The 25,837-nt window shown below is 46.0% G+C and overlaps 1 pseudogene; it reads left to right on the top strand.

The window, feature by feature from the left end:
• Positions 1–239: 239 nt before the first annotated feature.
• Positions 240–25,837, top strand: part of LOC100140958 (eukaryotic translation initiation factor 4E-like) — a 65,800-nt pseudogene continuing 40,202 nt past the window's right edge.

The following is a 25,837-nucleotide window of genomic DNA, read 5'->3' as shown; positions in this document are numbered from 1 at the left end:
CGAGGTGTTCACCGAATCCCATTCACTTTACCTCAGGAATGTCTCTCAAAGCCATCATTATTTCTCCACTTGGCATCACAGGAGATGTGGAGATTTCCTCCCTATCTGCTGTCACCATGACACCAGCAGAATTGTCTTTCTGAAACACAATTCTGGTGTCTCTTCCCTGTCTTAAAGGACATCCCACAGCAGAGTTCAATCTATGGAATGTGGTTGAGCAGGCCCTTTGAGCCATCCACATGGTTTCAGACACGTATGAAGGGCCGGGTAACCTCATGGTTTGGGAGACAGAATGTGAGGGGAAGGGATCAGGTCAGCTCAGCAGACCAGCCCCCAGGGAAAACCCGTGACGCATGCATCCCCCTCAGGTGTGACCACTCTGCCTCCTGACTGCATCCTGTTATCAGTGCTTCAGGCCGAGGTTCCGCCACTGAAGGAGACACTGCCCGCAGAGCCCATGCCAGTGAGGTAGATGTTACCAAAAGGGATACAAAAACCTTGTTGTTTTAAGCCCCTGCAATCCTCAAGATGTTACTCGGTATAGCCCAGCCTGTCCCAATAGACACATCAAAGAAAAAACAGAGCTGGACAGCAGTTAAATGGTAAAATTAGGTTTTACTCAGGAGCTATGGCAAGAAGGGAAAGGAGAAATCAGTACAGAACCAGGTGCACTTCTGAATATAGCACAGCCAAGGGCCTGTTGGGGTCAGAGGACGCAGTTACTAACAGGAGACAAGGGTAGGGAAATGCTAGCGAAACCAGGCTTATAGATCCTTGCTGAGGGCAGGCCAGATGAAGAAATCCTTGGGAGGTGCATGTGTGGGGTGGGGAGGTGAGGAATCTGGTGAGATTTCAAGTGTGACCAGGTGTTGAGGGTGGGAGATGCTGGCTTAACGGACCGATCAGTCACCTTACTGAAATCCGGCCCTTAGGATCATGCCAAAGGGAGGGCCTAGTTGAAGAAGAGCTCAGAGTTGCCGACGGGAGTTTGGCCAAGCAGAGGCTGTCAGTACGCCTTGTTCCCCACCAGTAACACTGGTCAGCCTTGCTCTGTTCTCCTCTGGTAACGTCCTTCTCCCTCTGCATGTCATTTCTCCCCTTGAAAGTCCCATGACAGTTGAGCCTCCTTGCAGTAACATCACCCCTTGTGCACACTTCACAGGGCACTTATCATTCTGAATTCCAGTGAGCTGCTTCCTGACTGTGTAACCCTGTCCCCGCAACCCTCGCCAAGAACCCTTCTCACTATCAGCCCTCGAAGGGCTTCCAAGTATAAGAAGTCCTCTTCATAAACACCATCTCAAAGCCTCTGCTCAAAAGTTTCTATTCCATCCAATTTTGCTGATCAACTTCTGAAGCCTTCCTCAATTAACTTCTGGAAATTTGTAGTCAGTCTAAAACTTGCCACCAAGTAAATTGTTTTTACTTTCAAACAAATTGAAAGTATTAAAAAAAAAAACCTGGGCTTACATAATGGATTGTTGAAGGGAGGAAACATGATGTACATACAGTTGTTTTCTTCACCGGAAGTTCTTTTTGGAAGCTTTCAAGGCTCTTGAGACACACGGCCTGACAGCTCTGTGAGGGGATGGAATGCATTTACTCCTTCTTGCTTCCAGGCAGCTAGCACAGGGCCCAAGGTAGAGCAGGTGCTCAGCTGACATTCTCTGAACTGAATTTAGTGGGTATGAAAAAAGTGCCTATGATAATAAAAGTCTTGCTTCCTTTTCACTCCTAACAGCTCTGTCCTGAGCAAAGTCTTTTTTATTCTTCAACTTCTGGAACCAAATACAGGGAGGGCACTCTCTATTTGTCTTGAAAATGGTGTATTGAGTGCCTTTGGGAGCTACAATAAAAGAAGGAAAAAGAGGGAAGGTGGGGGAGGGGGGGAAGGGAAAGGGGAAGAGGGAGTGAAGAGAGACAGAAGACGATGCTGACAATAATGCACAACAGAAAGCTGAGGGGAAAGTGTTAAGCATCACTGCCCAGGCCGACACATCTCACGGCCTGGGCTCTCATGTGCAGGGCCCTTATTGTCTACAGCCCTGTAGGGCCCTGGGAGCCAGTGCTCCCACCGCGGTGATGACGGGCACAGGCAGGGGCAGCCAGACAGCTGGCCCAAGACTGAGGCCCTGAGTGGGAGCCCGGGCAGCCTGACCCAGGGAGCGCACTCTGTGGGCTCTGACGCCTCCCCTGCTCCAGAAATGGGGCTATGGTTACCAGGTTCTGGCTTCCATCTGGGGGTTCCAGTCTGCAGTGGAGAGGCTGCTGTGAAGCCTCATCATGGTGGAAGTTGGCTCACCCACCCATCTCTGAGGAAGGAGAAAGGCTGGTGCCATGACTCCTTTGAACTTCCATGCCTGTAGCCAACCTCCCTCATCCCCCTGCCCCATCCCCACCCCCGCTGCAGGCCAGCCTGCTCCAGCTGGTCCTGGGGTGGCTGGTAGAACTTGTTCTAAACCCAGGGGCCAAGACTTGCGGTAATCCGTGGAACTAAGGAGAAGCAAGTGGTCACTCCCAAATTTTGCTTTTACTGAGGTATACTTTTCATACAATAAAATGAACAGATTTTAATGAACAGTTCTTTAATTTTTTGTAAAGATATAACCATACTCTGGAGGTCCCCACTTGCCTACCCTTATCACTGAACAAATTTCTGTCACTGAAGGTTAATATTGTCTATTCTTGAATCTCAGTTTGGTGTCTGACTTCTTATCAATGTAACATTTTGAGGTTTATCCATGTTGCTAATGTGTATCAATAATGCTATTCTTGTTGCTGGTTTGTGTTCCATCCCAGGATTCTGTCATCAGTTCTCTCAATGATGAACATTTAGGACTTTTCTGGTTTGAAGCTATGATAAACAACCTGGCTAGAAATATTCCTGTGCAGCTCTTATTAGGAGTGTATTTTTATTTCTCTTAGGTCAGTACCAATGTGGTGACACTGCTGAGAGATGGGGTGATAGGGTAAGAAACCATCAAACTGCTTTCCAGAGGGGTTGTACCATTTCACACTCTCACCAGTAGTGTGTTAGTTTCCAGGCTGATCTCAATCCTAACCAGATTTTGGAGTTATCAATCTTTTCAACTTTAGACATTGTAGTGGTGTGAAGTGGTATCTCATGATGTCATTGACATTTTACTGATATGTATGATATTGACCTCCTATTTGTGTGTTCAGTGGTTATTTGTTTACTACCTTGTATAAAGTATTTATTCAAGTCTTTTGCTTAATTTTCAAATGAGAAATTAAGTTCTTTATCATTGAGTTGTCATAGTTCTTTATATATTCTGGATAAAAGTTCTTTGTCAAATATGTATTATAAATATTTCATCTCCATCTGGGTCTTGTCTTCTTTGTGGCTCAGCTGGTAAAGAATCCGCCTGCAATGTGGGAGACCTGGGTTTGATCCCTGGGTTGGGAAGATCCCCTGGAGAAGGGAAAGGTTATCCACTCCAGTATTCTGGCGTGGAGACTTCCATGAATTGTATAGTCCATGGGGTCACAAATAGTTAGACACCATAGAAAAGAAATGCAAAAAAGCAAAATGGCTGTCTGGGGAGGCCTTACAAATAGCTGTGAAAAGAAGAGAAGTGAAAATCAAAGGAGAAAAGGAAGGATATAAACATCTGAATGCAGAGGTCCAAAGAATAGCAAGAAGAGATAAGAAAGCCTTCTTCAGTGATCAATGCAAAGAAATAGAGGAAAACAACAGAATGGGAAAAACTAGAGATCTCTTCAAGAAAATCAGAGATACCAAAGGAACATTTCATGCACAGATGAGCTCGATAAAGGACAGAAATGGTATGGACCTAACAGAAGCAGAAGATATTAAGAAGAGATGGCAAGAATACACAGAAGAACTGTACAAAAAAGATCTTCACGACCCAGATAATAACGATGGTGTGATCACTGATCTAGAGCCAGACATCCTGGAATGTGAAGTCAAGTGGGCCTTAGAAAGCATCACTGTGAACAAAGCTAGTGGAGGTGATGGCATTACAATTGAGCTATTCCAAATCCTGGAAGATGATGCTGTGAAAGTGCTGCACTCAATATGCCAGCAAATTTGGAAAACTCAGCAGTGGCCACAGGACTGGAAAAGGTCAGTTTTCATTCCAATCCCAAAGAAAGGCAATGCCAAAGAATGCTCAAACTACCGCACAATTGCACTCATCTCACATGCTAGTAAAGTAATGCTCAAAATTCTCCAAGCCAGGCTTCAGCAATACGTGAACCGTGAACTTCCTGATGTTCAAGCTGGTTTTAGAAAAGGCAGAGGAACCAGAGATCAAATTCCCAACATCCGCTGGATCATGGAAAAAGCAAGAGAGTTCCAGAAAAACATCTATTTCTGCTTTATTGACTATGCCAAAGCCTTTGACTGTGTGGATCACAATAAACCGTGGAAAATTCTGAAAGAGATGGGAACACCAGACCACCTGATCTGCCTCTTGAGAAATTTGTATGCAGGTCAGGAAGCAACAGTTAGAACTGGACATGGAACAACAGACTGGTTCCAAATAGGAAAAGGAGTTCGTCAAGGCTGTACATTGTCACCCTGCTTATTTAACTTCTATGCAGAGTACATCATGAGAAACGCTGGACTGGAAGAAACACAAGCTGGAATCAAGAATGCTGGGAGAAATATCAATAACCTCAGATATGCAGATGACACCACCCTTATGGCAGAAAGTGAAGAGGAACTCAAAAGCCTCTTGATGAAAGTGAAAGAGGAGAGTGAAAAAGTTGGCTTAAAGCTCAACATTCAGAAAACTAAGATCGTGGCAAGTGGTCCCATCACTTCATGGGAAACAGATGGGGAAACAGTGGAAACAGTGGCAGACTTTATTTTCAGGGGCTCCAAAATCACTGCAGATGGTGACTGCAGCCATGAAATTAAAAGACACTTACTCCTTGCAAGGAAAGTTATGACCAACCTAGATAGCATATTCAAAAGCAGAGACATTACTTTGCCAATAAAGGTTCATCTTGTCAAGGCTATGGTTTTTCCTGTGGTCGTGTATGGATGTGAGAGTTGGACTGTGAAGAAGGCTGAGCGCCGAAGAATTGATCTTTTGAACTGTGGTGTTGGAGAAGAGTCTTGAGAGTCCCTTGGACTGCAAGGAGATCCAACCAGTCCATTCTGAAGGAGATCAGCCCTGCGTGTTCTTTGGAAGGAATGATGCTAAAGCTGAAACTCCAGGACTTTGGGCACCTCATGCGAAGAGTTGACTCATTTGAAAAGACTGATGCTGGGAGGGATTGGGGCAAGAGGAGAAAGGGACGACAGAGGATGAGATGGCTGGATGGCATCACTGACTCGATGGATGTGAGTCTGAGTGAACTCTGGGAGTTGGTGATGGACAGGGAGGCCTGGCGTGCTGCGATTCATGGGGTCGCAAAGAGTCGGACACGACTGAGCGAGCGACTGATCTGATCTGATCTTATCTGAGCGACTTTTACTTCACAGTTACAGTTTTTGCCTCTTAGAAACATTCGTGCTTTCAAACAGGGGCAAGAGCAAGGGCCACTTTGCTTCTAGCCTCTAGCCCCTGTGATCCAGTGGCTTGGACTCTTGGTTTCCATCCAGGTTACCAAGGTTTAATTTCTAGGCAGGGAACCAAGATCTCTCTTCAGGACTGCTCACTGCTCTCCCTCTGAGATTACTCCCACTGGACTGGTAAACTCAGACAGTCTGGAGTTAAGTGGGGAGGATTCCCCTGGGAGGAGGGGTTTGGTGGGGAGAGAAGGCCCTGTGGCAGACAGAGCATATTCTTGGCTATTTTATCTCTAATACACAGAGATGACAAGATCTGAGAGACACTTGCAGAAATCACAAGGAACTCTAGAAACTAGACTGAATCCCAGAGGGAAGGGGGAGTTCATTTGACATCAATGGTCTGCCACAAATGATGGACTTGATTTCTCCTGAATGCCATATTCCTTGAACTAAAGTGTTGAATAAACAAGTCCCCATTCAAGATTATTGAGATTGAGGACAGTGAGATTCAGTTTTTGATTTTGTTTTTAGTTTGGGAAACACAGAGAGAACTTCACAGGAATATACCCACAAGACTACTGTGTTGAGACCTGTCCCTGACTGCGGGTTCAGAAGGCCTTTTGGCTTTGACCACTGGGACCTGGAGAGGATGGAGCTCAGGAGAGTTCTCCAAAAGAACGCTGCCATGGGTCCATCTCAGTGTTTCAGGAAAAGGTCCACAGGCCAAACGGAAGAGGAGCTAAGGACTGCAGTGTCTTCATGGTGAGCTGTGGACAGCTTGTGGCATCTTCTTTGTCTCATCATCATCCGTAACTTTCCGTACGATCACTGAACCTTGCTGTTGGTTTGCAGATCTCTTTTCTCCAAGGCTTGCATTTGATTGGAAGGAAAAAGCTAGGGTGGATAAACATCTTCATATTCCTTCTTGGGCTTTTGCAGATGAACACATGTGTATCAAGAAAGGCCATCACTCCCTTCTCCCTGACCTTTCCTGGGTGGGCCTTCTCTCTCTGAGAGGAGAGATGGTTTAGGACAGAAGCCATTTCCTGAGAGGCACTGTAGAAAAAACAAGTCCTTTGAGTCCTTGCTTTGATTCCTGCAAGTGGTGTGATTTTGTGTGAGTTACTTAACACAGATGTCATGATGTATTCCCATCCATAAATCAGAAGTAATTATATCTTTACCTGTTCAGGAGAATTACTATAAGGATGAAATGAAATAATTTGGAGATGGACTGTTTCGTGGGACCCACACAGAAATCACTACCAAATCCATTCACCTAGCAATCTATCTGTCCCCCTTCTTTCTTATGTGTATGTGTATATCCATCCATCCATCTGTCCATCAGACTCTCCATCTCTCTACTCACCACTTAGCTCTCAATATCAGGGAGACAGCAGACTCCAAGCTCTGGGATGACATATCAGCTATCTAATGGCATCACTGAATCAATGGACACAAGTTTGAGTAAACTCTGGGAGTTGGTGACAGACAAGGAGGCCTGGCGTGCTGCAGTCCACGGGGTTGCAAAGAGTTAGACACGACTGAGCGACTGAACTGAACTGAACTGAATGGCATAAAACTGCCACCCATGGTCAGAGGACTTAACGAAAAGTGGAAGCAATATGATTAATAAACTGTTTGGCAGGTATCAAGGAAAAAGTTGCCTCAGTGGTTTTCAGACCTAGGGTGTTTTAGTGGCTCTGGGGATTTGCAGAAGCACCACTTTTCAGTGTGTCTGCTGATCTACAAATCCAGGAGACTGTGTTTCCTCTAGGCTTGGCTGAAGAGTTTACTCCCAGCTGTGGAAGGAGTAGGTGGGGCAACAATTCTATGCCTGATGTTGAACTGGGGAGAACCACTGCTAAAAAGGCCTTCATGGCAATTTTTAAAAGATGACAAACCCACAGGCACATTAACAATCACCATATATCACAACTTTTCTGCAATACTTTCATAATTTATGCTAAAAAATAATCCTCTGAAAGAGAGCACTTGTTCAGTGGCAAAGTTCGTTAATAGTTAACTGTCTCCCTCCATGTAACAGTGACGTTGCTGCAGGGGCCTGAAGCCTAAGGCTGTCCTCACCTTGCTCTTTCTCTGCCCACGTCTCTCCCCTACCTACTTGGAATACTCTTCTCTTCCATGCACACAGCAGAGCTGTGTACTGTTCCTTAGAACCAGCTGCTTCTCTCTTACTCCTCTTCCCATGGGAGGTAAAACTCTTACCTTCCAGAGTCCATCCCTTGCCCTGTTTCATCTGCTGAACTGTCCTGTTTGATCTTGTGTCCAGTCAAGAGCTCCATCACAGGACTTCTGCATCAGGTAAGGTCAGATGCTGCCCAGGAAGTGATTCTTCCTCAGTCCTGATTGCCTGTTACAATCACCTGGGGGCTAAAAATATCCATCTGCCCAGGTGCCCTGCAAATTCCAGACAGGGCCTACTAAGTTCTAGAGACCCTGTCCTATTCAGCCCTTCCGTCTTTGTGCTTACCCAAGCACAAAGTTTGGCAGGTATCAAGGAAAAAGTTGCCTCAGTGGTTTTCAGACCTAGGTGTTTTAGTGGCTCTGGGGATTTGCAGAAGCACCAATACATCATGACATCTGTGTTAAGTAACTCACACAAAATCACACCACTTGCAGGAATCAAAGCAAGGACTCAAAGGACTTTTTTTTCTACAGTTTGGTAGAAACTTTGGCAACTGGTTTCTGCCAACAAGACAAACATGTCCAACATGAAAATGAGGTTGCATTCATTTTCGTTTTCAAATTAAGGAGAAAAAATAAAGTGAGTAGAAAGAATTTTCTCAAATTTAAAAATCTTCCTAGAAGTTTTCTTAAAACTCTCAAGAAACTGCTTATGTGAATTAGAATATGTTGTTGTTCAGTCGCCAAGTCGTGTCTGACTCTTTGCAACCCCTCAACTGCAGCACACCAGGCCTCCCTGTTCCTCACTATCTCCCGGAGTTTCCCCAAGTTCAGGTCCACTGAGTCAGTGATGCCATCCAACCATCTCATCGTCCATCACCCTCTTCTCCTTCTGCCTTCAATCTTTCCCAGTCAGGGTCTTTTCCAATAAGTCGGCTCTTCACGTCAGGTGGCCAAACTTTTGGAGCTTCAGCTTCAGCATCAGTCCTTCCAATGAATATTCAGTGTTGATTTCCTTTAGGATTGACTGATTTGATCTCCTAGCCATCCAAGGGACTCACAAGAGTCTTCTCCAACACCACAGTTCAAAAGCATCAATTCTTCAGCACTCAGCCTTCTTTATGGTCCAATTCTCACATCTGTACATGACTACTGGAAAGATCATAGCCTTGACTATGGCCCTTTGTCAGCAAAATGATGTCTTGGCTTTTTAATATGCAGTCTAGGTTTGTCACAGCTTTCCTTCCAAGAAGCAATTATCTTCTAATTTCAAGGCTGCAGTCACCATTTGCATTTATTTTAGAACCCAAGAAGAGGAATTAGAATATAGCTAAATATATTGGTTGATTTTGCTTGCATTATGTTTTATTATTTTACATGAGATATTAAAACTCTTCATGATATTAGAACCCCATATGCTCAGTCGATGGAACACATTTGCAATGATGCTGACACTTGCTTCTAGATGGGATACTGGTCAGGGTCCTCTAAAGAAATAGACCCAACAGGATGAAAGGAGGGGTGGGGAGAGAGAGAAAAAGAAATCCACAGGGCAGGCCTAGAGATGCAGGGAAGGGTTGATGCTGCAGTTCATGTCCAAAGACCTTCTGAAGGTTGAACTATTTCCGGCTTAAGGATGGTCAGCCTGATCTTTCTTGAGGCCTCAACTGATTGGACAAGGCCTACTCACTCCAAAGAGGGACATCTACTTTATTCAAAGTCTACTAATTTAAATGGAGAAGGAAATGGCAACCCACTCCAGCATTCTTGCCTGGAGAATCTCATGGACAGAGGAGCCTGGAAGTCTGCAGTCCATAGGATCACAAAAAGCTGGACATGATTTAAATGCTAACCTTATCTAAAAAACACCTTCACGGCAACATCTAGACTGGTGTTTTGATCAAATGTCTGGGTATCATGGCCCAACCAAGTTGACACATAAACATGCGTGTGCCTCATACATTACACTCCAAGAAGCTGCCTCTGAATGGGGGAGGAGGGGGGAATGTGTGGAAAGCTGCCACCTAAGCTGTGGAGCCCAGGAGAGACCAGAAGAGCTGGAAAGGTGCTGTTGTGGGGTGGGGGGGCGGGGTGGGAAAGGAAGGCTGGCCACTGCCTTGCCTTGGAGGGGGTGCTCAGCAACACCAAGGGGCTGCCTTCCCACACACAGAAGGTGGGCTGTGAGGCGCCTCCCAAGAGAGTGGAGGCAGCTCCACCAGCATGGGGTCCCCTGGAATCATCACCACACATTTGCAGGTGGTGGTACTGTGATTTTCATCCTCATCTTACAGGTAAGTTTGCTGAAGCACAAAGCGAACCCACCACCCAGGTGCACACAGGAGTCACATGAAGACCCAGGACCAGGGTGAGGGCTCCTGCTCCAGAGTCAGAGATGCTTTCCCTCTTCACCATTCAGCCTCCCTCTGCATGAGAGTGAAAAGAGCCCTAAGAACTCAAGGCTGACATGATTGAGACCTTGGAGGAAGGAAGTAACAGCTGCATTCTTTTCTCAATCAGCCCTAGTATCTCAGCAAAGGAAAGAGAGCTGCCTCTCCAAGCCCAAGACAAAGGCGCCCACTTCTGTGCTTGTTGGCATTGAGGGGAGGTTCATTTGTCCTGTATCACTTGACAGATTGTGGCTTCAGCGAGAAGCTACTGATTCCTCCATACCTGGCGACTCCCCATCACTGGAAATTTCCCAGCAATGGTTTCCCTTTCTTGCAGAGGTCCATTTCTTCTTCTCCAAGTCTAGACACCAGTTGTCCCAAGTGAGCACATCTTGGGGAGGACACATGTGGTGGCAGCAAGCTGAAGGGAGGCTTCATGGAGACTCAAGGAAGTGGGAGCTTGTGTCCCAGCCAGCGCAGCTTCTCTGCAAACAGCAAGTGCCAGGGGAATACCAAAAAATGCTCTTCACTTTGACAGACCAGCCTGTCTTGTGTTTGCTCAGGGGCTCTCTTGGGTCAGCAGGCCTGGTACTCTCCTTGACACCCATACACATGCATAGGGAAAGTCCATTGAAATTGGTGTTCTAAAGGCTCTTGACCTTTGGCCTCCGCAGAGGTTTGGATGTAATTGGAGGGAACGGGTGCAGCCTGGTCACCGGGATTATAGGTGCAGCCCCAATGAGAAGTGCACCCCATGGGAGTGCAGCATCACTGTCCTGAGAGCTTGTCAGCCACTCGGGTGGAACTCTGTGACCACCCAGACCTCCTGGATCATCATCTGCCTTTCCGCCCGTGGTGAGTTTGCATGTGGAGTTTGAGAAATGCAGCTCTAAAGAGGAGCAATCCTGCTGCTTCTTCAGAAACAGGCGGTGATGAGGGGGAGCTCAAAGCAGGCGCACACGTAGGTTTCAGGAAGCCAGGGAGCAAAGCAACACAGTAAGTCTCCTCCATCCTCTGCCTGCACCCTGGGGCCGTGGACCTGCTGGGAGGAGAGCCAGGGCCCAAGGGTGGGCATGGGACACCTGTGGGTGCTCAGGCAGTGTCTGGACCGGCGCCAGCTCAGGGTGCCCCTGACAGCTCATCCCCTCCCTCAGCCCTTCCCCTGCTTTGGGTGAAGGGTACGTTTTCATTAATTTGTCAACGATCATACACACTAAATAGAGATTCCTAAATATGCTGCTGACCTCTCCAGTTGGTATCCAGATGTAATGATTAAATGACCACTACAGCAGTGCTTCAAGTGGGGGTGTTCTCAGAGGGCTCAGGTGGCAATGAGGGGAAAGGTGGGGTCAGGAATGGCTGTTGGCTTGTGGCAACACTGGTAGGGAAGAGGCTCCCATGCTGGCTGCAGGTGTGTGACCCTGGGGCCGGCTGGCACTCACTAGGCTGGGCCTTAGCTCGAAGAGATGTCCCTGAGCTGACTCTGCCCTAGCCTCCTCCCTGCCCTGATGCTGTGAGTCTTCCTTCTTGAGACCACTGGAAGGGGAACCATCGATGCTGGCAACAGTGTCCAATCTGCAGAGGCCACGGTCCTGCCGGGACTGTTCTCAGGTGGGGGACGGGACTTGTGGCTCTGGGAGCCTGAACTTCGGCCCCTCTCGGAGGACAAGTTATCCTGAAGGAGGACAAACAGGACTTTCAAGAGGGAGGGACATACCCAGAGACCCCGCAACCACACCTGCCTTCTGGATTTGGTGGCCTCCTGGGAATGCCAGACCAGGGTCACAGGAAAGAGGCAACACGTGCCTTTCCCTAGGTCCTGTGGTCTGGGTGATGGGATTGAGGCCATTCGGGGACTCGGGACTCAGCTACAGATGCCAGCCTCCCCAGGCAGCACAGGAGACTAGGAGGCCTGCCCACCTCCAGCAGGGGCTGCAGAGCCTCAGGAGGATGTGCCACAAGAAAGACTGTGCACCCTGGGATCTGTGCCCACCCTCCCTGTGGCCACCTTCTAGAACGTCAGGCCGTCAGTGAGAGACTCAACCCCACCCACCTGTGTGAGGAGAAGGCAGCCTTTCTGGATGGCCAAAGAAAAAAAATGAAAGAGTGTTTTGGCATATGCACTGTCTCGGCCACGCCCTGTCTCACACATATGCACAACCACATGAACACATATGCTCACCCACATTGACACACTCACCACGAGTCACCCAGATGGCTACATTGAGAAACCACATGGCATCCGGTGCACACGTGCTTCTTGAGGCCCCCTGTGGCAGTCAGTGAATGGCATTCTTGGAAGAACACAAAGGCGATGACTGGGGTCTCCAGAGGCTCTGTGCTAACCCCATAAGAGACCACAGAACTGGGCCCTGTGTGCATGGAAGCTGAGGGTCTGCCTAAGGGGGTGGTTCTGGCCCTACAGGGCTCAGGCTCCTTAACTGATTCAAGCTGACAGAGATGGGTGGGGGAGAATGCAGAGCAAGACCCTTCCTCCCAGAAGTGCCCCGAGGCCCTGCCAGGGAGGGTTCTGAGTGCCTGGCGAGGGCTGGCCTGAGTCTGCTTCCCAGGAGTTCCAGTACTCAGCTTTGAAAAAGGTGGCTCCTGGGTTAGGTTCCGTGGTGGACAAATTCTGAAAACAGTAGCCACTCAACTCCCACGACTCTTCTAGGGTCACAGGGTGTACTCAGGAAAAATGTAAAAGATTTTGTAATTAGAATGTTGGATTCCTACTGCAAAAACAACCCAAACAAGATCCATGCAATCTTTGTGCTAGAGCCGGTCTCCCTCCTGAACCATGAAGCCCAGCTACAGTCACAAAGATGAAAGTGTGGGAGCGGCCAGAACTGTCAGCAATCAGACACCTGCCCCTTCACGGGCGGAAGTCCCTCCCTTGGGCAGCCCTGCCTCCCAAACCATCCTTCTCAGCTTGGCACCCAAAATGTATACTTAGGGAAATTGGTGGTGACTTAAAAAAATCTTCTGCTGCCTTCTTGGTTGATCTCATATGGACACCCTATCAGGCATAGCAAGGGCTTGTGTGACCCCACAGTCTGCTGCCCCATTGGTTCCTTGCAAGGTGGTGGGTGTGTAGCTTGTCCTGCTCCTGGACTGCAAAGCTCAGCTTCCCCTCCAGGACCCGCCCATTGTGTGCACTTGTGTGAAGCAGGGATTCATAGATGAGCATCAGGATAGCAGATGTGTTGCTCTACATTTTTCCAACAGAGCTGTCCTTTAACCAGGATCTCTGCTGCTGCTGCTAAGTCGATTCAGTCGTGTCGGACTCTGTGTGACCCCATAGACAGCAGCCCACCAGGCTCCCCCATCCCTGGGATTCTCCAGGCAAGAACACTGGAGTGGGTTGCCATTTCCTTCTCCAATGCATGAAAGTGAAAAGAGAAAGTGAAGTCTCTCGGTCGTGTCTGACTCTTAACGACCCCATGGACTGCAGCCCACCAGGCTCTTCCATCCATGGGATTTTCCAGGCAAAAGTACTGGAGTTGGGTGCCATTGCCTTCTCTGAACCAGGATCTCTACACTGGGCCAATAGTGAGATCCAGAATTCAAGGAAGGATATTGTCTTTTGCATCGGAGCATCAAATGCTATTACATCGTCACTATTAATGACCAGAAAAGCTAAAATAAGCTCACTGCAAGCCTTCTAATATATAAGGCCCCCATGCCTGCCTGATTGTCACTTCCTTGGTGACCAATGGGGTCACACTGGAGCCCTTGTTATGTATGGTAGATTTTCTAGGTGGCGCTAGTGGTAGAGAACCCACCTGCTAATGCAGGAGACTAAGAGAAATACATTCCTTCCCTCAGTTGGGAAGATCCTTTGGAGGAGGGGATGCAACCCATCCAATATTCTTGCCTGGAGAACCCCATGGACAGAGGAGCCTGGTCCATTGGGTCGCACAGAGTTGGACACAACTGAAGTGACTTAGCACACATGCATGCAGAATTTTTCTAAAAGGAGTTTTGTACTCATTATGGAAACTCAGAAATTTAGATTTTACCTATTCTTGAGCTTTTGAGCTAAAAAGAGGGGGAAAAGGTCAAGGAAAGACATCGTGTTTTGCTTTGGAGCGCCAAGCACTATTACGTTGTCACTATTATGGACCAGAAAAGCTAAGATAAGCGCACTGGAAGCCTTCTAATCTATTTATACGGCCCTTCCTGCCTGCCTGATTGTCACTTCCTATTATTTCAAAGTCACCTTTGGTCTCGGTTTGTATAATACCAAGAGCTGTATAATACCATCCTGCCCAGGAACTTTTATTTAGTTCTTGATACTGTCCAAGATACTGTGGCTTTTATGAACCATGCTGACAGCTTTAGCCTTCCAAAGGAGCACAGATTTAAAAGGAGCCTGAGACACAAAGGGGGCGTGCCGTCACAGCCCTTTCCTTTGCTAGAGCCGCAGGGGTGGGGCCTGGGGGCAGGCTCCATCCCCACTGCTGTTCCCTGGCCTTCCTCTCACCCTGGCATCCCTCCTGACAGCCACAGGGCAGCAAGGCCAGTCCCAGTGGATTTTCACAAAGAAGGAAAAGGAGCCCCACGTGCAGCCTTGACCTGTTTCCCCTCCCCCTTCCCCATCCCCAAACAGACAGGTCTGCAGAGAAGCCAGGTGCCCCTAGTACCTCCATGCCCAGAACCCCAAGCCAAAGCTGACCCCAGGATCCTGAGGTCACACTGGGCCACGTGGTCTCCTCTTTCTTCCTGCGACCTGCCTGGTAACCTCACTTGAGCTGAGTCCTGTCTGAATCTCAGCCATCTGAGCCTGCAGGTCATGCAGGGCCCATGGGTCAGGGTCTCCATCACCTCTGGCCTCCATTCCCCCACCCACATCTTCTCTCCCATCCTCTTCCCAGGGGCCTAGTTCTCCTCTGACATTTTACAGAAAGGCTTATAATTTTATATTTTGCATTTAATAAGTTTTGTTTTCCTCCTTTCGTTAGCACTAATTAATTTTATCTTCACAAAAACATCATCTGTGAGGTAACATGCAAGCAGGGATTCTTACCCCCATTTCACAGACTGGGACCTGAAACCAGAAAAAAAGGCAAACATGCTAAGACCACACAATGAGGAGGAGCCAGGAGCTCCAGAGTTTCAGGGGACTTCAGAGCAGCTAATATGCAAGGCTTTCCTCAGCCTGCACTGCTTTTGTCATGAATGTAATGCCCACTCATTCTGAATTCAGAATATCTTGGTTGTTCTGTATTTTCTCAATTGGCAAGTGTCTAGGGAAAGTGCACACACTTTTTGTTTCTTTTCATTTAAAAAAACCTCCTTATAAAAGGTTACGAATCCCTGAGAAGGGCCAAAGTAGGGTGTACATTCTGCCACTTGTACACAAGATAATTTTCAGGGCATGTTTGCATGCCCAGTCGCTCAGTCACGCCTGACTCTTTGTGACCCTATGGACCATAACCCATCAGGCTCCTCTCTCCATGAAATTTCCTAGGCAAGAATACTGGAGTAGGTTGCCATTTCCTGCTCCAGAGGATCTTTCAGACCTAGGGATTGAACCGGCATCTCCCGTGTCTCCTGCATTGCAGGTAGATTCTTTACCACTTGAGCCATTGGGGATGACCTTTCAGGGCTATACCAACATTTTTATTTGAATGTGCCAGCCTGCATTTATGACTCCATTATGACCATTTATGTCTATTTATTACATTTGTGGTAGGAGGGGTGCAATCATGATAAAATCAAACCTCATATCCACTGGGTGGGCAACCCATAAACTGGAGAACAATAATACCAAAGAAGTCCTTGCACTGTTGTGAAGATTCTAGGCCCTGGGGATCCGGCAAAGGGACTGGAAATCCCCAGGGAATCTGACTTTGAAGGACAGTGGGATTTGATTACAGCACTTATGCAAGACTGGGGGAAACATAGACTCTTGGAAGACACAAACAAAATCTGTGCGCACCAGGACCCAGGAGAAAGGAGCAGTGACCGACCCTACATGAGATTGAGGCAGACTTGCCTGTGAGTATTTGAAGGTCTCCTGCAGAGGCGTGGGTGGAAGCGGCCCGCTGTGGGGACAGGAGGCGTGTGTCCTTTTTGGAGGTCACCAGTGGCCCTACTATAGAGACTGCAGACTCTAGGACTGGGTCACCTCAGGCCAAACAACTAACAGGGAAGGAGCACAGCACCACTCATTAGTAGACAATTGGATTAAAAATTTACTGAGCCTGATCCAGCCCGCTAGAGCAAGACCCAGTTTTCCCCACAGCCAGTCCCTCCCATCAGGAAGCTTCCGCAAGCCTCTCATCCATCAAAGGGCAGGCAGAAGAAGCAAGAACTATAATCCCATTTATGACAGTAGTATTAAAGTTGGGGGGAGAATATTCAATAAAAGTAGGTTGATATAAAGAAAAGGCTGGTAGGTATGAGAAATGGAGTATTTCTTGCTGTATCAGTAAGCAAGGATGTCACAGTTATCAGCGATGCTAGCCCTCCTGTGATCCAGCCGCTCTTGCCTGCAGCCACTCCCTACAGTGAGCACTGAGGATCTCAGGAAGTGAAGAAGCACAGGAGGCTGGCTACAGACAGCCAAAGAGCATATAAAAGGAATGATTTCTGTGAGTCCAGACTCTTGCATCTTCCCATACATAGAAAAGGGCTAAATTCCTTCACTTCAGAAATCTAGTTTTCTTTAATTCACAAAAATACTTTCGACGTTCAGACAACCTGCCCTTTGTTGCAAACTTCTGTATTTATAATCTGACTCCTCCCTTCCACCTCCTTGTAGCAGTTTTCTCAAGGTCACGTGAGATGCTGTCTCCTAGACTTGAAGCCCTAAAAATTCCCACCAAATAAAATATAACTCTCAACTTTTAGGTTGTGACTAATATTTTTTAGGTCAACAAGTGTTCTGGGAGAGTGCTAATTGCAGGAGTAAAGGATGTTTGTCCAAACCAAGCTGTCTGAGCTAGGCAGTCAGGATGTTGAAGACAGAATCACTGATGAATGAATGAAATCCATTACAAACCATCAGGTGGGAGGCGTCTCTGCAAAGGTGTCCATGTGAGGTTAACACAACCGTTAGGGCCTGAGAAGGTCCCTACCCTGTGATTCTTGAAGTCCCTCCAAGAAGAGCCCCATGAGGACAATGCAGCAGAGAAGCCCTGGGGCAGTTCTGCCAGTTATTCCTCTCCTCCCAGGATCCTCTCTCCACAGGCCCCTGGGACTGCCTCCTGCAGCGGTGGCAAGACACTCACCCCATGTCACCACGTGAGGGCCACATCAAGGGGAAAACCTCTCTCTCCTGAAGGGTACGCCATTTTCACCATTATTAGGCTGTGAAATCCAAAATTCATTCTGAAGAGTTGTAGGCTTCAGAGTGATTCAAAGTTTGAATGCAGATCTCCAACAGTTGTTCCAGTGGATTTCATTCATGTGGACAACTTGATGCTGGTTGGGCCAGAGGAAGGACTAAAGTAAGCAGAAATAATAAAAGCAGCTCTACCTGTACACACCCACAGACCCCTGCCTACAGGAGCAGGTGCAAAGAGTTACAAAGTAGCCCAAAGTAGCAGAGCTGTAAGGACCAACCTGGTGAAAATCTGTGCCCCATAGTTAATAGAGTGCAGCCCAGAGGAGCAGCAGGTGGACCAGCTGAGGAGATGCACAAAAATCCCAACAGAAGATTCTTGTGCTGCCTGCTGGGTTCCCAAGTGACTGCAGCAGGCTTACAGTTTACAAAAAAAAAAAAAAACAAAAAACAGGCTAGCTTTTTAAATTCTTCCTTTCTTGCTTTGTAACAATGAAAATATGAGGTGGAGCTTTGTTATGAGTTGACTTTCTCCCTGTCTCTATTTATGTATAGAAATCTTACTGCCAATACCTGAGAATCTTGTCTACAGTGACCCAGGGTGATTAGCAAAGATGAGGTAACACTTGAGTGGGGTGGGCCCCTCAACCAATATGACTGTTAACAATAAAGAACACCACACAAAGAGAAAGAGAAAATGCACACAAAGGGAAGGAGATGGAGAGAGACACAGGGAGAAGAGGCTGTGGGCAGACCAAGGTCTCAGAAAGAACCAACCCTGGTTATAACTTGATCTCAGACTCCTGGCCTCCAGAACTGTGTGGCAGTATCCTTCTGCTGTTTAAGCCTGCCCGTCTGTGGCAGCTCTAGGCCACAAGTATATGCTTCTTGTAAATTCTTTATGATACACATGAATAAAAGAATTTTTTTAATTTAAAACAGAAAACAAGTACAATAAAAAAATTGCCTTTCCCACATCCTCAGAAATGCAGATGACCCCACCCTAATGACAGAAGGCAAAGAGGAACTAAAGAGCCTCTTGATGAAGGTGAAAGAGGAGGGTGAAAAAGCTGGCTTAAAACTCCACATTCAAAAAATGAAGATCATGACATCCAGTCCCATCACTTCATGGCAAATAGATGGGAAAACAATAGATCCAGTGAAAGACTTTATTTTCTTGGGCTCCAAAATCACTGCAGACAGTGACTGCAGCCATGAAATTAAAAGACGCTTGCTTCTTGGAAGGAAAGCTATGACAAACCTAGATAGTGTATTAAAAAGCAGAGACATCACTTGGCCAACAAAGGTCTGTACAGTCAAAGCTATTGTTTTTCCGGTAGTTGTGTAGAGATGTGAGAGTAGGACCGTAAAGGAGGCTGAGTGCTGAAGAATTGATGCTTTTGAATCGTGGTGCTGGAGAAGACTCCTGAGAGTCACTTGGACAGCAAGGAAATCAAACCAGTCAATGATAAAGGAAACCAACCCTGAATATTCATTGGAAGGACTGATGCTAAAGCTGAAGCTCTGATACTTTGGCCACCTGATGTGAAGAGACAACTCATTGGAACTGACCCTGATGCTGGGGAAGATTGAGGGCAGGAGGAGAAGGGGGCAAGAGAGCATGAGATGGTTGAAAGGCATCATGACTCAATGGACATGAGTTTGAGTAAACTCCGGGAGATAGTGAAGGACAAGGAAGCCTGGTACGCTGCAGTCCATGGAGTCACAAAGAGTTGGACATGACTGAGCAACTGAACAACAACAACAATAACAGGACTCAAGGATACATTTCTATCATATAATCTAAAATTAAAATAAAATTCTTTCCAAAACACCCCTGACTGAGAAACTTTATCCTGGTATATGCTATGCAAAAATGGATTAGACAGAGTGTCTCTTTCGAGAGTTTATTCAGGTATAATTGGTGTACAATAAGCTTCACACATATAAAGTATACAAACTGTAAAATTTGTAAACCATGAAAGTTCAGCACAACCAGGACAGTGAACAGAACCATCTCTTCCAGAAGTTTCTTCTGTCACCTCTGCAATCCTATTCTTGTTCCCTTCCTTCCTCTCCTCCAGTCCAAAGAAACCAGTGATCTGCTTTCTATATTTTCTAGAATTTTATATAAGTGGAATTATGGCATGACATTTTTATATTCTCTTTACTTCTCTCAGCTTAATTATTTTGAGATTTTTTTTTCTCCCATGAGCTTACATGTATCAGTAATTCATTCCTGTTTATTGTTGAGTAGTAGTCTACTGTGTGGATATGACTTTATTCATTCATTTCTTGACAGGCATTTGCAACATTTCTAGTTTTAGGCTATCCAAATGTACTGCTGTGAACATTTGTGCGTTAAGTCTTTGCAAGGACAAAGGTTTCTTCTCTCTTGGTTAAGTACCTAGGGGTGGAATGGCTGGCTCATATGGCATATGTTTAACTTTTTGGGAGATCACCAGATGACTTTACAAAATGCTATAACTTGTTATGTGTCCACCAGCAGTGCATGAGTGTTCTGGTTGCCCACACACTTGCCAGTGCTTGTAGGGTCCACTCTGTTCTCGTACGTGTGCAATGGTGTCTCACTGCACAGCGCAGGAACTTTGGTGTGAGCCATTCCCCAGAGCCTTATGATGGAGACCCTGTGTGGAACCAGGATCACAGGTAAATGTTGGACCTACCTTTGCTAACGAGTGAGGGAACAGTGAAGATTGTGCTAAAAAGCGTGATGCCTTTCCTTCTGACACACAAAATAAATTCTAGGTGGATTACATCTGCAGCAAGGTCCTACCATATAACACAGGGAACTATATTCAGTATTCTGTAACAAACCATAATGGAAGAGAATATTAAAAAAAAATATATATATATATATATATATATATATAAAACTAAGTCACTTTGCAATAGAGCTGAAATAACACAGCTTTGTAAATCAACTATACTTAAATAAATTTTTTTAAAAAATTAAAAATTTCAGGTAAAAAGTACTACTGTTTGTTCCATAGCAAAAATACACAAATGTGTGAAGAGAAAATGCTCCAACCCACACCCTTGCCCACCTACTCCCAGGCTCCTTCCGTCTCCCCTCTGGGCCCAAAGTCATGTCCTGGGCTCCAGTCACGCAGGGCTGCTGGCCATCCCTGGGGATGAGCCCTTGCACACGTCAGCAGCTTTGCCGTATGTCTCTGCCAAGAAGTGCTTCCCTGTATTACCCACCTCCAACAACTTCTCTCACTCTGAAGGATCCACAGTGAATAGGTTCCTCATCCCTGTGAACCAGCTGTTAACTCCCAACCTGTGTGTTCTTACAGTTACCTGTGTGTTCTTACAGTTACCTGTCACATTGCTTGAAATGAGCAGGTTATAGAGGTTGGCCTCCATGCATCTGTGTGTCTCTGCTGGGCGTCGAATTTGCATTTTGGAGGACTGTGTTCCTGGTACCCAGCACAAAGCAGGAACCAACCAGTGTGTGCCTAATAAAAGGAGGAAGCATGTGCTCGTGTTTAAAACATACAGGACATTGTAGTGGGTAGCCATCCAACCCTGAGTGAGTTTAGCTCACTACCACAACCCTCCCTATCACAAGACTAGACCCCCTGACTGGGCACTCCTGGCTCCACCTCCCCTCAGGAAATTCATGGGTTGCTGTTGAGATCCCCAGGCCCTTGACTGATTCTTTAAGATTCATGCCTCCCTAGAGTTGGCAGCTTTGCTATACAGCCCCAGTGGGCTTTGATATTACTGTGTACTTTTAATTAAACATTACCTAATGCCATGACATAAGAGTGGAAAAAGAGAGTGGTAGTTTCTATGAAAAACAATTCCAAAGCTTTGGAAAGACTCAGTAATTGTAAATCATGAAAAAAAAAATAATGTTTCATTATATGTGCATGGTAGAACTTTAAAGATGGGAGAGGGAGTAAAAATCCATAGGAATCTGCGTTTAGAGTCGTGTGCAAATGTCTTAGTTTCTCACATCACTTTAAATAAGCTGAAATTGGTCTGTATAGTCTCTATACAGATAATGTGTTATGGCTGTGTGTGCTTTAGACAGGAAATGTGGATTGAAAATTATCAAATCAGATGATCAGCATGTACATCTACATATTTAAATTTCAAGCTAAAATAAAATGTTATATGTATATATATATATATATATTATTGTTGCTTCTTCAGTTGCTAAGTTGTGTCTGACTCTTTGCCAACCCATGAATTGCAGGACACCAGGCTTCCCCATCCTTGACTATATATTAACATATATATGTAACATATATATGTGTGTATATATATACATATATATATATATATATATATATGGCTTCCCAGGTGGTACTAGTGGTAAAAAACCTGCCTGCCAATGCAGGTGGAGAAGGAAATGGCAACCCACTCTAGTATTCTTGCCTGGAGAATCCCATGGACAGAGGAGCCTGGCAGGCCTTGGTCCATAGGGTCCCAGAGAGTCAGACACAACTGAAGTGACTAAGCACACACACCAATGCAGGAGACTCAAGAGATGTGAGTTTGATCCCTGGGTTGGGAAGATCCCCTAGAGGAGGAAATGGCACCCCACTCCAGTATTCTTGCCTGGAGAATCCCATGGACAGAGGAGCCTGGTGGTCTACAGGGTAGGGTCGCACAGAGTTGGACATGACCAAAGCAATTTAGCACATATGCATGCATATATGTATATATGCACATGTATGTGTTATGTGTGTGTATATATATATATATACACATACATATGTACATACGCTTCCATATATACACATTTATATGCATATATGTATATGTATATTTGTGTTGGCATGAGTGTACAGGTGTTTTATATATATATACACACATACATACACTTACATATATATACATTTATATACATGTGTATATATATCAGAGAAGGCAATGGCAACCCACTCCAGTACTCTTGCCTGGAAAATCCCATGGACGGAGGAGCCTGGTAGGCTGCACTCTATGGGGTTGCTAAGAGTTGGATTCAACTGAGTGACACACTTTCACTTTTCACTTTCCTGCATTGGAGAAGGAAATGGCAACCCACTCCAGTGTTCTTGCCTGGAGAATCCCAGGGATGGCGGAGCCTGGTGGGCTGCCATCTATGGGGTTGCACAGAGTCAGACACGACTGAGAGATGCAGCAGCAGCAGTATATATGTATGTTTGTGTGGGCATGAGTGTACACACACACACACACACACGTATAATGATTTTCTACTTTAATATATGATTAAATGATTTTGGCTCTTTACTTACAAGCTACTTGTCTTATATGTGTTAGATAAGAGAGTTTCTATTAAATACATAATTTATATAAATAAATACACAATATATAAATATAGATTTTAAATATGTGTATACATTAAACATTATACTTCTGTGTAAATACATTTTGTATACAGAATACTTTTTTGCATATGGATAAGTAGTATATAAATTGAACACTTGTTTTGCTTTTAATTTTTATTTTGCTTTGGAGTATTGTTGATTAACAATGTTTTGTTGGTTCCAAGTGTACAGCAAAGTGATTTCAGTTATACATATAAATGCACCTATTCTTTTTCAATATTTTGTATTTTTATGTTTGTAAACCCATGACTGATTCATATCAACGTATGGCAAAAACCACTACAATATTGTAATTAGCCTCCAACTAAAACAAATAAATTAAAAAAGAAAAAGTATTTCCTCCTCATTTCTAGGACAGATGGCTATAGCTGCTGGGTTCCCAGGAAGCCAGCTCTGAGGTGGAGTCGGATAGGGAAAAGCTTTGGGAGCATCACCTGTGCAGGAGAGACAGGAATCTGGATCAGGAGAGGAGGAGCTGGAATGAGAAGAAGCTGAGCAGCGCAGCGGTCCTGGGTGCTCTGGGCTTGTAGAGGTCATTGTCATCCCAATGGGGAGGAGGTGGCAGGGCCCAGACCTGCAGCAGGACGTGGGCTGTGCAGCGGGATGAGGCCTTTGGGGAGTCACCGAGCTGGGAGGCCCTGCTGCCAAGGGGCTGAAGGCTAGAAGCTGACTGCCCTCAGCCCCCCTGAGGTCGGGCAGTGAGCCTCGATGCAGGGATTCCAGGCAGTGCAGCCCAGGATCCTCCGCAGGAGTGGTTGGCTTTGTTCTAGAATGAGTTTCCTCCATCACATGGAGGGGATTCCAAAGTACTTACCAGAATGTGCCTGCATTCTGAATCACTTCAGTCATGTCCCACTCTTTGCGACCCTATGAACTGATCCTGCCAGGCTCCTCTGTCCACGGGGATTCTCCAGGCAGGAACACTGGAGTGGGTTGCCATGCCCTCCTCCAGGGGATCTTCCCGACCAGGGAGGGAACCCACATTTCCTGCATTGCCGGTGAATTCTTTACCGCTGAGCCACCAAGGAAGCCCGCTTACCAGAGCACTTGGATGGAAAACTGGTCCTTTCCTTATTTTCATGCCATTTCTCTTTTTCTTCATCTCAAAATGTCACAGAGGACAGATCCAGTCACCAGTGGTGAGCACGCTATAGGGGAGAACTTCCTTTTTACAAAGGAGCTGAAGAATATTTGGACTGAAACCTCACAGTACCAGCACACACAGTGACACACACACAAACACATACACTCAGGCAATGCGAAGTGGCTCTGCCCTGCTAATGACACACAGATTCTTACATGGAGCTGGGAGGAGGGAAATTCTAGCCTCCTAGCTCTTCATCCTACTCAAGGATTCCATGAGTCCACAGTCTTAGGGAGGGGTGGCTGCTCCACTGTTGGGTGGGAGACAAAAACTCTACAACCATGACGACAGGTTACAAGTGTTGAAAGCCTGGTAATAGGCCTGGATGGAAATTCTGGTTGCATGAGACAAGTTTCTTTTCCTCTCTGAGCCTTTCTTTCTGTTTCCCAGCTCTATACAGTGAACAGTGAGATCATTCATACTAAAGTGCATGCTGCCCGGTGAAAGCCAAGTTTAGAAAAGCAGTTGCTATACTGTCAGCTACTGTTTGTCTTCAAATATGCTCAAATACATAAATATGTGTGTGCAGAAAACCAAAGTGAACAGTGGTTATTACTGGGTGGGGAGATTATAGGTAAATTTTTTCACATAAATTCTTTCCCATGAATTTTTTCAAGAGATATTACATTGGTATTCAGAAAGAAAAATAATTTTTAAAAATAATTAAGGTTAAAAATCATACTGTTTTCTGCCATGGGTGAAGTCAACAGAAGAGTCAGTTTTGTGGCCTGACTCCCCCACCTCAGGAAGGAGAAAGTATCATGAAGGCAGTTTTACCAGGAGGTCTCAGAGAGGCCGGATTACTTGCCTTAGCTCTGGAACAGTGGCTAACATGCTGTAGGAGACAGGGCTAATGTTTTCAGGCCCCAAATCATCAGGTGAACCCATACTTTTCCCCCAGCTCATGTATAAGTTTTAGCACCCAATTACTTCTCCTTTAAGAAGAAACGAATAAAATTTAGTCAAAGAATGGTACCACTTACCCAGCACAGAGGAGGTCCACCTGCTACTGCCATTGGAATGGTCTGGCCCCAGAAGAGCTCTCTGGTCATTGTGTGACCTCAGCCATACTCTCGGAGGCTGCCTAGGAGAAGTGCTGGGTGTTCAGATGGGGCTGCCAAGCTGTGTTTGGAACTCCCTGTGAATCCTGAGATAATGAGGAACATGAGGTTTCATACCTCGACATTTGGACAAGCTTGTCTTGAAGACCACCTCTGTGCTGAACCTATGCAACTTTGCAAAATGCATTCTGTAGCTTGGATTGGAAGCTGCAGACTCACTCCTGGTGAGGTTGCCCTCATGTCTCTGGTTGTCCCCACCTTCCTCCTTGTTGTTGCTTTTCAGAAGCAGCTAAGTTGTGTCTAACTCTGTGCCCCATGGACTGTAGCACACCAGGCTCCTCTGTCCTCCAAGTTCTTGCCTGGAGAATCTTCCTCCCTAGGCAATTCATAATCATGTCACCTCACCTTTCCTTCTGTTTTTCTTTTAAAAATTTGAGGTCATTTTTCTCTCTTCCAATTTCCTTTTTTTTTTTTTAATTTAACAAAGCATATTTCTTGTAAAAAGTGACATAGTAAACAAAAGAAAAAATCATAAAGCAAAAGTTAATGGTTCACTGTCACTTACATGCCCTCATCATTTCATCCTGAAGTTTAAGGTATTCTCAAAGTTGTCGTGTCATCCCTAGGAGTCAGACAGTATAACCACCTAGGCTGACACATTTTTATTTCATTCATTAACATTTTGTTCCTTTATGATGATGATCCTCTGTTAACTTCTGGTTGTTCAGAGAGGGAATCATCATACAGCAGCATCCCCTCATAGGCCACGGTCTAGCTGCTCACACTCCATGTTTCAGATTTGTGCCACTCAGGACACCTGGAGTGACACTGATTCTGAAGTGGAAGAGAAGCTCTGCACCAAGCTGCAGAGGGCAGTGGTTGGCCGGAGGTGGGGGTTGGGGGAAGAGTGGGCACTCCCGTTTGCTCCACAACTGTT

This window comes from Bos taurus, chromosome 21 (assembly GCF_002263795.3).
Source record: "Bos taurus isolate L1 Dominette 01449 registration number 42190680 breed Hereford chromosome 21, ARS-UCD2.0, whole genome shotgun sequence".
NCBI classification, from domain to species: domain Eukaryota; kingdom Metazoa; phylum Chordata; class Mammalia; order Artiodactyla; family Bovidae; genus Bos; species Bos taurus.
The sequence above is the reverse complement of the archived record's forward strand: the minus strand, read 5'-3'. Positions and strand labels throughout refer to the sequence as shown.